A 12595-nucleotide genomic window follows, 5' to 3' on the forward strand; every position below is an offset into this window, starting at 1 on the left:
GACCTAGGAGGTTCTACAGAGACGCCCAGCAGTGGCTATCACTTCAAGAGGCCCGAGGGCCTACAGCTAGGCGGGTCAACCAGGTCACAAAGTGACAGAAGCCCTGGCCGGACGAGCCCGGTGGGCAAGCAAACAGGCCAGGCATTGGGGCACAGTCCTTGGAAGGCACCAAGGCATGATAAGGAGAACAGGCTCACGTCTCCCCTCAGTCAGGGAACACCTGTCAGAAACCCAGAGCTGAGAAGGTCACAGAGAGCAAGGAAATCTCCTAAATACTTAGAGGATTACATAACATTGCTGGCCAAACAAAAGCCAGTAAACAGTAGAAGCACTGGGGAGTAGAACATTGCATCAAGAAATAATTGTATGTTGGTAGTAGTCTTAGCCCGGGGGAAAGGGGTGTTATGTCCCGAGCCTTGCAAATGGGCTCGGGGCATTTGCAGGCAGTTCCGGGCAGGTGCAAGCTGCCCGGGACCAGACAGGCTGTCGCCAGCGCCTGTGCGCATGCGCGGGTGCTGGCGCGGGAAAAGTAACACATTGACCCGGGAATCGCCTATATAAGAGGCTTGGAGCTTTTGGGCGTTGCTGAAGCCTTCACCTGTAAGCTGAACACAGAATAAAGAAAACCTGAGAACTACAACTGCTTCTCGTGTCTGCTTTTCGCCAAGGACTCAACAGTTGTCTTATACGCCCAGTCGTCTTATACGCCGGAAAATACGGTACTTCAATTCTGGCCTGATTCTTTTTAGTCAACACTTCTTAGGACTAGACCTGTAGTGTAGAAAAAAAAATATGGAAATTGTTAACTTGATAAAGGCTAATGACTTGTTTCTGATTATCAGCAGAGGTTTCTGGATGGTTTCTTTTATAGAACTTGTGGCATTCCTCAAACAGGGTTGCAGGTGCTTCAATCACTGGAGGGTTTTAAGAAAAGAATAGACAGTCACCTACCTAAAATGGTATATTTTGGACTAGAACACGGGTCAGCAACCCGCGGCTCTGGAGCCGCATGTGTCACTTTAAGCTGGCTCCTGCGGCTCCCAGGCCCATGTGCATTACCCAAAAAAATGTGTACTTCGAAAAAAAAATGGGGCTAAAAAAGTTCAACCAATCAATTCAAAGTTCTCACGAAAAAAAACTTGTGAAGTTTAAATTGATTGGTTGACCTCCTTTGGTTTGTGGGACTGCCCACAAGCCGTTTGTGGGACTGCCCACAAACCTCTTCTTTCTCTTCAGTCTGCATGGACTGTTGGAAAGGTGAGTAGCCTTTTTCTCTGGGGACTTGCAGTAGGCCAGGAGAAGGGAGGAAAAGATTCCCAGCCCGGGAGAGAGCGTGGGAGGGTATGTGTGACAGCGCCTCTTCGAAAGGGGCACCTACCAGCTCCGAGGCAAGCCGTTCCGCTTGGCCTGATGCTTTCAGTTTCAAAAGCAGCCTCGGCGTCACCTGGCCGGCGCGCTTGCTGCCTTTCTTCCTTTCTTGTCTTCTCTCTCTCTCTTTCTTTTTTCTTTCTTTTCTTTCCCTCTCTCAATAAGCAAACAATCTGAGTTCTGACTGGCTGCTCCACGCTTCCTCCTCCTCCCCCTCCCCTAAGTAAACTGCATGCAAAAATCCCACAATATCTGGTGCGAGGCTAAGACGGAGCTGCTTGTGTCTGCTCACATAAGTGCGAATGTGTTTCTTTTGCAGGGAGGCAGCTTTGCTGAAAGTTATATCTTCCTTCCCCTTCCTTCTCTCCCTCCCTCCTTCCTTTTCTTCCTGTTTTCTTTCTTTCTCTTTTTTCCTTCCTTCCTTCCTTCCCATATTCTTCCTGCCTTTCTTCTTCCTTTCTTGTCTTCCTTCCTTCCTTCCCTTTCTTTCTTTCTTTCTTTCTTTCTTTCTTTCTTTCTTTCTTTCTTTCTTTCTTTCTTTCTTTCTTTCTTTCTTTCTTTCTTTCTTTCCCTCTCTCAATAAGCAAACAATCTGGGTTCTGACTGGCTGCTCCGCGCTTCCTTCTCCCCCCCCCCCACAAGTAAACTGCATGCAAAAATCCCACAACATCTACCAGCAGTGTTTTTGCTCCTAGGTCAGCCCTTTTCTGTACGGGCTTGAGCAGGAGGCTGGACTAGAAGACCTCCAAGGTCCCTTCCAGCTCTATTCTATATGCAGAAGCTTATTGTAATCATTGCAGCCCCTTACTGGAAAATCACCCTTTCTACCTGCACACAGCCTTTTCTTTAAGAGCACCATTGAATATCATATTTCTTGCATCGGACAGGGAACCACAAGTCCTTTTAGTAGCAATGTGTAATTTCCACTTTCTCAGCCTGGTTACTAACTTATCGACTGCAGTGATTCACTTAGGGACGGTGGTAAGAAAGGTCGCAAAATGGGTCATCACACAATGTGCCCAATTTTATAACCTGATGCAGCTGTTAAATGAATGTGTAAGTCGTTAAACACTGGCTACCTCACTGTTGGGGGAAACTCTTGGTAGTCCTTGATTTACAGTCGTAAATCAGGGTCATTAATGGGTCATTACACAATGTGCCCAATTTTATAACCTACTTTGTGGCACCACAGAAGGAAGTGCACATGAGGCAAACATTGATGAATTTAGAGAAGGCTTGAATTTCATTTCTGATTCCCCATTGGGAGTGTGAGAAATTGGCTACTTGAATTCTGACCCGATTCGTTTTAGTCAACCCATTTTAGGATTAGACCTGTAGGTGCAGAGAAAAAAAAATGGAAATTGTTAACTTGATAAAGGCTAATGACCTGTTTCTAATTAAGCCAACAAGTCTCAACAGAATTAATAGACCTATGAGCCCTAGAAACTTACGGCCCTAAAGGACTCTCAAAAACCTTCACCCAACTAGTAACCTTATCCACACAACAAAAAAACATAATCAAAAACTACATGACTACCTTCACCCTGAGCGGAAGCTGGTGCTCCGGCCACACCCCTCTCGCATGCGACGAGTCGAGTAAGGGGCATGGCGATGAAGGGCTGCGCGGCATGTAAAGAGGCTCTCGCGACCCAGCCGCTGCGATGGCACTATGGAGGTTGGCGCTAAGGAGGTTGGAGGGACGGGCAGGTCCCGGGGGGTGGCTGGGAGAGGGCAAGGGGTGCCGGGATGAGGATGAGGGGCTCCAGGTTGGCAGGCGTGAGGGCAGCCGGCGGCTCCAAGACACACGGATCCACTTGCCTCTGTGCTGTGCCTGAAGTCATCACATTTTGCTTAACTACCCCTACTCCTGCTGTTCCTGATGCAGCTGTTAAATGAATGTGTAAGGCGTTAAACACTGGCTACCTCACTGTTGGGGAAAACTCTTTCTATATTGATTATGGAAATCCAACATATGGAGTTTCAGCCTTGTTTGTTGTGCTCCAGATTTTGATCCCCACATTTTCCCAGCCAGCACGCCAGTAGTTTTCAAGTTAAAACTATAATGGGGCCTGCCAGTTACAGTTGCACGTTGCAAAAGCCATGAAGTGAGACTGGTTTGGTTAATTACCTCCACCCTCCGTGATGCAGCCATTAAACAGATGTGCGAGTCGCTACGTGGAATACTAGCACCCCGACTGTTGGGGGAAGGTCTTGAAGGCCTAATGCAGGCTCAGACCTGCCCCCACAGGCATTCCTAGGCCTCCCCCACCCGAGACACCCTGTGCTCTGCTTCCCAACCCTTGGTTCCCCTGGGGCTTTTCCTCCCTTATAGGGACCCACCAAACTTTTCTCCCGTCACATGGTCCCCACAGGTTTTTCCCCCATGCTCCCCCTGACCTCTCCCCCACAGTATTTGGGGGGCTGCCACAAGGAAGGTGGGATAAATTCTCCAAAGCATCAGAGGGCAGGACAAGAAACAACGGTTGGAAACTGATCAGAGAGAGAAGAACCTGGAATTAAGGAGAAACTTCCTAAAAATGCAGACAATTAACCAGAGTGTTATATGCTCCTGGCTACTTTCCTTCATGACCAGAGGCAAGCTCACCTGACCAATAACCAGCCAAGGCACAGTGAAGGCCTTTTATTTCATTTATTGCAATAAGCGAGGAGAGAAGCTATCAAAGCTTGGTTCTCTCCAAAGTTCCAACCCAAAATATTCCTTCTTTATACAACCCTGTCCTGGATGCCACATCCCTCCTCATTCCCCATTGTAGTTTCTTTGGTAGTCTTGTTTGTCTTTAGAAATCATGGGTGCCCCATCACTGGAGGTTTTTAAGAAGAGATTAGACCAGGGATCAGCAACTCGTGGTTCCTGAGCCGCATGCGGCTCTTTCATCCTTTTGCTGTGGCTCCCAGTCCTCCAACACCTAAAAAAAAAGTTCAATCAATCAGTTACAACCTCTCACAGAAAAAAAAAGATCTTGCATAATTGGAATTGATTGATTGAACCTTTTTTTAGTCCCACAAACAAAATAAGTTTGTGGGCAGATTAACAAGCTTCTTTTGTTTGTCAGACTGCACACAGCAGCGGAGGAAATGATGGAGGACCATGTTGTAGCTGGAAAAGTGCTGGTAGCGCCCAGTCAGGGGCGCAAGGGGGTTTTCTGCCAAGCATCATGTACAGAGCTGGGGAAACGGGCCAAGGGAGAGCTGCCAATTCTGCTGCCATGAGGCTTGTCAGATTCCCCTCCGTGCCATGATTCCCCCCCCAGCCAGCCAACCACCATCACCTAACCTACCCCTCACCTGGCCAGCCAGCTGGCACAAAGCCTCATCACTCTTCTTCTACTCGTTCTCCTCCCCACTCTGTTCCATCCGAGTTGAAGAAAGCGGAGGCACAGCAGCAGGGTTCCTCTCAATAAGGCAGGTGCACACGAGCGAGCAGCATACCCGCTTCTTATTATTTGAGAGCAATCCCTCTGCTGCGCCTCCGCTTTCTTCAACTTGGATGGAGCCGAGGAGCCGCTGGGGGCCTCTTGAGTGGAAAGGACAAGCTTTGCTGCTGGGCAGTGCCTGGGCTATGCGCTGCCGCTGCTTCCCAAATGCCATCTTTGCTGCTGGGGAAAGCTGCAGTGGCAGGGTGCTCCGTGCAGGGGAGGCAAGAGGAAAATGCAGTGGCAGCAGGGCGCTCTGCATGGGGGAGGTAGGAGAGAAAAGTAGCAGCAGGGCATGCTCCCCATGGGGGAGGTAGGGAAAAGCAGCAGCAGCAGGGCACTCTGCGTGGGAGAGGTAGGAGGGAAAAGCGGCAGCAGCAGGACACTCTGCACAGGAGAGGTAGGAGGGAAAAACAGCAGGATACGCTCCATGTGGACAAGGTAGGGAAAAGCGGTGGCAGCATGGCGCTTTGCGTGTGGGAGATAGAGGAAAGTGGCGGCAGCAGGGTGCTCTGCACAGGGAGATAGAGAAAAGTGACGGCAGCAGGGAACTCTGCGAAAGGCAGGTAGGAGGGAAAAGGAGCAGCAGGGCACGCTCTGCATGGGGGATGTAGAGAAAAGCGGTGGCAGTAGGGCACTCCACATGGGGGAATAGGAGGGAAAAACGGCGGCAGAGCATGCTTCGTATGGGGATGTAAGAGCTGTCCAGTCTCCTCTTAAAAACTTCCACTGATGGAGCACTCACAACTTTTAGAACAGACATGTTAAACGCAAAAGCCCGGGGGCCGGATGCGGCCCACAAAGTGATTTCATGTGGCCCGCGAAGCCATCCTTGAAGCAGTGAGGGAACGGCCCCCTCTGCCTTGGCCCTGGCCGGCCGGGAGACAATGTACAATTTTGTGGTGGCCATCTATGCTGAAATGCATTCAGTCTTAGCTCCAGGCTCCAGCTGAGCCCTGAAGAAGCACCAATCAGCTGGAATGTCGCAGCATTTCCAGGGTCTTGTGATTTACATTCAGATGCTTAGCAGCTGATTCATATTTATGACGGTCACAGGGTCAGTGTCCCAGATGATCAAAACCTGCTGCAACCACCCAGCAAAGGGAATAAAAACCAAACACCCCCACCCCACCCCTGCTGCCAATACTCAACAGAAATGCTCACAACCATGAAAACAGTCATTAAGCGAACTGTTGTAAATCGAGGACTACCTGTACTTTATCACTTTTTCCTTTCCTTTTTTTTTTTTTTTTTTTTTGGTCATCAAGTTTTTGACACCTTGCTAGGTGACTGGTGGTACTTGGATACTGCCATATCCTAAAAGTGGTACAATGGGTGAAAAGGTTGAAAAGCCCTGTTCTAGTCCAATCCCCTGCTCAAGCAATCAGAATATACCATTTTAGGCAGGTGGCTCTCTACTCCTTTCTTAAAACCCTCCAGTGATGGAAGCACCTGCAACTTCTGAAGGGAAGCTGTTCCACCTGTTCATTGTCCTTACATTAGGAAGTTTCTCCTTAATTCCAAGTTCCTTCTCCCCTTGATTAGTTTCCTTTTTGCCAATAGAATTAGATGTTCCCCAAGGATAAAATGAAATTAATCACAGAAGCCATCCGATGCCACAACGAAGCTCTATATCACAGTGCCCGCCTTACTGAGGGAAATGCATGCAACCTCCTTTCCTAACTGCTATCAACAGTTGCAGTCATTTTCAGAGATTTCAAATGGAGAGGGATCCTGACAGTCAAGGGGAGGAGGCCCCAAGAGACAGTTTCTCCTTCTTATTTGATTGGCAGCAACACATTTAATTGTTTCGTGCTGAAGGAGGTTTCAAGCAGCTGCTATGTATTTTCATCATTGTACCTGTTGGCACCTCTATTTGATCACTAATTGACTCTGCAGTGAAACTCCCTACTGTGTGTAGCTTGTAGTGTCACAAAGACAAGCTTTGGAAGAAGCACCCGACCTTCAGGATTTTTGTTAGCAGTTTGCTCAGAAACTGTACTGTTGCAAAATATGACTTTAAAGGAAAAATAAGAACAAGAGGAAAAAACAGAATAGTTCCTTTACAAATGTAGTAGAGACGACCTGCTGCACAGCGTGAGGGGGAGAAGAGAGGAGAAAAGGAAAGGGAGACAGGGAGAGCAGCGGAGAAGGAAGCAAAGCAAGCAGAGGCCTGAGGAGAGAGGAGGGGTTTATCAGCCTGCCCTGCCCGCACCTGCTGGGTGGGGCTGCATATGAGGAGGGAGAGGCCTGAGGAAGAAGAAGAGAGAAGGGGAGGAAAAAATGGGAAGTTGATCCAGAGCGAGAGCGCGAAGCTGAGTAAGCGAGCCCAGCTTCCCGACCTCCCACCCTAGGGAAGTTGAAATGGAGAAGAAAGGGAGAAGAGCAGCTCCACAGAAGGACAGAGGAGGTGAACTGACCTGGACGAGGGACAGCAATAGGCTGAAGGCCAGGAGGAAGCACAGAGCGAGAGACTCTGAGAAATTCGACCAGCGATTGAGGGCGGGAAGACACCAAATTGGCAAGTGGAAAGGAACAAGGGGATCTGGACTCTTGCAGCCCTTTTGAGGGTAGCATTTCACAAAGAAATCAAAAAGACCCATTAAAGAAGCAATCTTGAATAGAATAGAGCTGGAAGGGACCTTGGAGGTCTTCTAGTCCAGCCCCCTGCTCAAGCAGGAGAACCTATACCATTTCAGATAAGTCACTGTCTAGTCTCTTCTTAAAGGCTTCCAGTGATGGAGCACCCATGATTTCTGAAGGCAAGCTGTTCCTCTTGATAGAAGTGAATGAAAGGTCTTCAAAATTTAATATTGAAAGAAAAAATTTAAAATAGAATCTGCTGTACAATGGAAACGTACTGAAATAGACAAACAAGTTTAGCAAAGAAACTACAATGGGGAACGAGGAGGGATGTAGCGGCCAGGACAGGGTTGTATAAACAAGGAATATTTTGGGTTGGAACACTGGAGAGAACCATAGCTAAGTCTTGCAGTATTTTGTTTGTATATAGTTGTTTACATTTCCCTTCTTTTATTTCTCCCATCTCTAAATCAGTTTCCTGTTTAGTCTTCTGATTTCTGGATTATGTCCATACTTTGTATTCGTTATCTGGGAATTTCTAGTTGTAGATTTAATTTGAGATTTGCTCATTTATATTGTCTAAATTGATTTTAGTCTCATCATTTCTTTTTATGTGCTCTTTGCATTCAACAATTGTTTGGTAAATTAGTTGTAGCACAGAATATATTTCTTTCTGAAAGCTGTTTATTCTTTCTTGAGGCATCATTCCTAGAGATCCTCTAGTATCACCAGTATCCGTAAGAGTAGATCAAAGTTTCCTCTAGTGTTCTGGTCTTTATATGTACCCTTTATCATCCAATAAATTCCAAAGTGTAGGTTCAATCCTGAAAGTAATATTTTATAGTAATCCTTTCTCTTAAGTATCCAAAAATTGTCAATCAGGCAAGTTTGTAATCCACATGTTCAATATGTTCAACCTCTCTGAAAGCAGCTCAAAAGTCTCTCCCAGCCAGACATAGTCCAAGGTCAAATTTTTCTTTCTCTCCCACTAGCTCTTGAAATTAAAAGTCCACGCTTAGTAGGCATTTATAATCCAAGAAGGTCAGTGTGATAAGTAGGCCAAAATATTTTCCTTTATTGTCAGCTGTTCTCCTGAACTAGGAATCAACAAGCAGCCAGGAAGCAAATTATACTGCTATACACAAATCCACCAAAGAGAAAATCTTAACAGTTATCTCAGTTCTCAAATTTATCAAAATTGTAACTTTGTTACATCCACTTCAGTATTTTATGTTTCTGTTCCCCCATAAAATTAAAACACTGCTTCCGTTTTTAGCTTTTTGGGAGCCTTTCCCAGGAAATCCAATTGTAAAATGGTAAAGAAAGGATCAATATTCTCACCCAGTTCCAAACATGCTGTTTATGATGAATTATTGCCTTTTTCTTCTTCGGTTGTCAGCAGGTAATGGCTGGCCATAGGAACATAGCCAGTCTTTCCCACAAATTGGCTTTCCTTGGATTGAACGGAAAGACCCCCATCTCACTGTGATCAACAACCACCCCTCCTCTTCATCGCGGCTTCGGGGCTATTTTAGGCCCTTTTTAGGGCCCCCAGAAGGGCTAACTCTGACTGAATTTTTTCCCACAATCAGGACATTCAAAGGGTTTCTCTCATGTGTAAGTCCTCTGGTGTTTTACCAGGTGTGAATTTGATATGAAACCTTTCCATCAATAAGAATATTACTAAGATTTCTCTCCTGTGAGATTCCTCCGATGTATCACCAGGTGGGAATTTACAATGAAACCTTCCCCACAAAGTGGACACTCATACGGTTTCTCTCCTGTGTGAGTCCTTTGGTTGCTTACCAGGTCAGTGTTCTTCCAGAAACATTTCCCACATTCAGGGCATCAAAGAGTTTCTCGTCTGTGTGAGTTCTCTTGTGTTTCAGCAGGTTGGAATTTGCAATGAAAGTTTTCCCACATCCAGGAAATTTAAACAGTTTCTCTCCTGTGTGAGTCCTCTGGTGCATCACCAGTTGGGAATTCTGAGTGAACCTTTTCCAACATTCAGGACATTCAAAGGGGTTTTCTCCTGTGTGAGTCCTCTGGTGGTTCACCAAGGTGAAATTTTGACTGAAACTTTTCCCACAAATTGGACACTCATATGGTTTCTCTCCTGTGTGAGTCTTCTGATGCACCACCAGGCTGGAATTGTGTATGAAAGATTTCCCACAATCTGAACATTCAAAGGGTTTCTCTCCTTTGTGAGTCCTCTGGTGGTTCACCAGGTGGGAATTTGCAATGAAACTTTTCCCACAATCCGAACATTCAAAGGGTTTCTCTCCTGTGTGAGTCCTCTGGTGTATCACCAGGCTGGAATTGTGTCTGAAAGATTTCCCACAAATTGGACACTCATATGGTTTCTCTCCTGTGTGAGTCCTCTGATGCACCACCAGGCTGGAATTGTGTATGAAAGATTTCCCACAATCCGAACATTCAAAGGGTTTCAATCCTTTGTGCATCCTCTGGTGTACCATCAGACTAGAACTGTGGCTGTAATATGTCCCACAATCCAGACATTCAAAGGGTTTCTCTCCTGTGTGAGTCCTCTGATGTCTCACCAGTTTGGAACTGAAACTGAAACCTTTCCCATTCTCAGGACATTCAAGCAGTTTCTCTCCTGTGTGAGACCTCTGATGTGTTATCAGGCTGTAATTCCAAATGAAAGATTTCCCACATTCAGGACATTCAAAGGGTTTCTCTCCTGTGTGAGACATCTGGTGGTTCACCAGGTAGTAATTTAAAGCCAAACTTTTCTCACAAACTGGACACTCCTATGGTTTCTCTCCTGTGTGAATTACTTTGCTTGGTAAAGCATTTACTACATTGGGAGCACTTATAGGGCATCTGTCCTGTGTGGGTCCTTTTATGAACCACAAGGGGGATATTCTAACCACAGATTTTGTTATATTAGTAGCATTTGTATGCCTTTTTTCCAGTTTGGGTCCTCTTGTACGTAATCACCTATGCTTTTGCAAACTGTGCTTTATACCACAATATTGACATCTGTGGACCCTTTTCACCACTGATATGCTGGATGAAGTCAAAAATGTTTGTGGTCCCTTGTTTAGTGGGGCTTTGATTTCACCTACTGTTTTTTTCATCCCATTGGGCGTTCTGCATTACTGTCTGCCCTATTTGAGTATCCAATTGACCTTTTCTTCCCCACTGACTTTCAGATATTTCCCTCTTTTTCTGAACAGAAAAATGATCCCCTTCATCTTGTCATGTACCGTGTTCTTCTGTTCCGCATACTCTAATTTTTCCAGCTTGAAATCTCTTTTTGATTTTCTCTTGCCTTTCGTCTGCTGGGATGGGAGAATTGTGTAATTTTCTGAAGGAAATGGAAAGTATTTTGATTTCTGGCTTGATTTGCTTTCCTTTTCAAAAATTATTCTCACTTCTCCAGAGTGCTCTTATTGCCATCCTCTTTGTCTGTAAGATTCAAAGAAAAGTGTAACTTTAATTGTTTGTACAATGCTTGCAGATGTGAAAAAAAGGAAAAAAAAAGCAAACATGCCACAATACTAACTTCTTACATTAATTATGATTTATCGGACATTCCAGAGATTAAAATATCCCTTAAATCATGAAATTCCCTTGACTTGCATAAACCATAAACTGTAAGTGCTGCTATGGGTTATCATAAAATATAACTGGAAGTCTGGAGTATAGATTATACAATTGCAGATATATGGAAAGAGTAATATAAATACACATTCCTATATCTATGTAGAAAATTTATGTTTTCAGCCTGAAAAAGAAAAAAAGATTAATGTCAAATCATCTGAGCTAGTTTCTACAGGTGTGGGGGCTTTAACTGATGAAATGATACCTAAAACCTCTGCAAGATTTGCACATGGGAGTCTTCGGCTAACAAATAAGGGCAAAAACTACTCTCCACAATCCCTCTGCTGACATCCCAATTGAAGTAGTCCTCCCTTAATGACTGCAATTGGAACTGTCATCTGTGTCATTAAGTGGCCCAATCATTAAGCGTGATGTTTACATGATAGTGTCAACTTACATCTGTTCCTCTGGACTTGTTAAGAAAATCACCATGGGTTGTTAAAGGTAATTTCACATGACTGTGGCTTGCAATTTCCTGCCGGTATACCCACTGATTTTGCTTATAAGAAGCTAGCTGGGAAGGTTACAGATGGGGATCATGAATGTGGGATATTGCAGCCACCATAAGCATGCAACACTTGGCAGCATCCAAATAGATGCAACTCTCTTTTCCTGCGTTTTCATAATCATAGGCCAAGTGAAGAAGTGGCAAAGGAGGACAGCTTATACAACTGAACATCCTGAAAGGTCTTCCATAGCTATTCTTTCAGAAGTGCTGGCTTAAGCACAGCTGAACCTCATTAATACAAGTATGGGGAACCAACAGGAAATACCGTGTTTGTTAGCTATAAATAGAAGTAAAAAAAATAAAAATCCACAAAAAAATAGTGCCAGTTTCAGTCTGATATTGGTGCCAAGAAAACAGCAGGTCCACAAGAGAATAATGAGAGTTGAAAGGGACCTCGGAGGTCTTCTAGTCCAATCCCCTGCTTAGGTAGGAAATCCTATATTATTCTTGACAAATGGCTGTCCAATCTCTTCTTAAAAACCTCCAGTGATGAAACACCCACAATGTCTGGAGGCAAGCTGTTTCATTAATTGTTCTCACTGACAGGAACTTTCTCCTAATTGTAGTCTCCATCTGTTACTTCTTGTTCTGCTCTACAACAGTTTGGCGCACAGGCCAATCCCCTCTTCTATGTGACAGCCCCTCCAATTTTGAAAGAGTGCCATCATGTAAACACACGCTCACCATGCGGCGTTTTAGTCCAACAACTGAAGCCTCTCCATGCAAGGAAACCTGGTTTTGTAATAGGATGGGAGACCACCAGGGAATGGCAAAAGGGCAACAGGGCTGCTCGTGACCAAGTGCTAAAGCAGGACTTCTCTCAGACACTTCCTTCCTCCCTCCCTTCTTTCTCTTTCTTCCTTTCCTTCCTTCTTTCCTTCCTCCCTCCTTCTCCCCTGCCTCTCTCCTTTTCATTCTCATCTTCCTTCCTTCCTTCCCTTCCTTCCCTTACTCCATATGTTGGATTACCGTAATCAATATACAAAAAACACCACAGAAAACGCTATTTGAGGAATTCCACAAGTTCTGTAAAAGGAAACATCCAGAAACATCTGCTGATAATCAGAAACAG

General features: G+C 45.2%; 1 pseudogene; it reads right to left on the reverse strand.

Moving 5' to 3' along the window:
* Nucleotides 1-8075: 8075 nt before the first annotated feature.
* LOC120318243 lies at nucleotides 8076-11991 on the reverse strand (annotated as a pseudogene).
* Between the last annotated feature and the right edge of the window lie 604 nt (nucleotides 11992-12595).

This window comes from Crotalus tigris, unplaced genomic scaffold, assembly GCF_016545835.1.
Source record: "Crotalus tigris isolate CLP2741 ecotype Arizona unplaced genomic scaffold, ASM1654583v1 scf7180000020145.1122116, whole genome shotgun sequence".
NCBI lineage: Eukaryota > Metazoa > Chordata > Lepidosauria > Squamata > Viperidae > Crotalus > Crotalus tigris.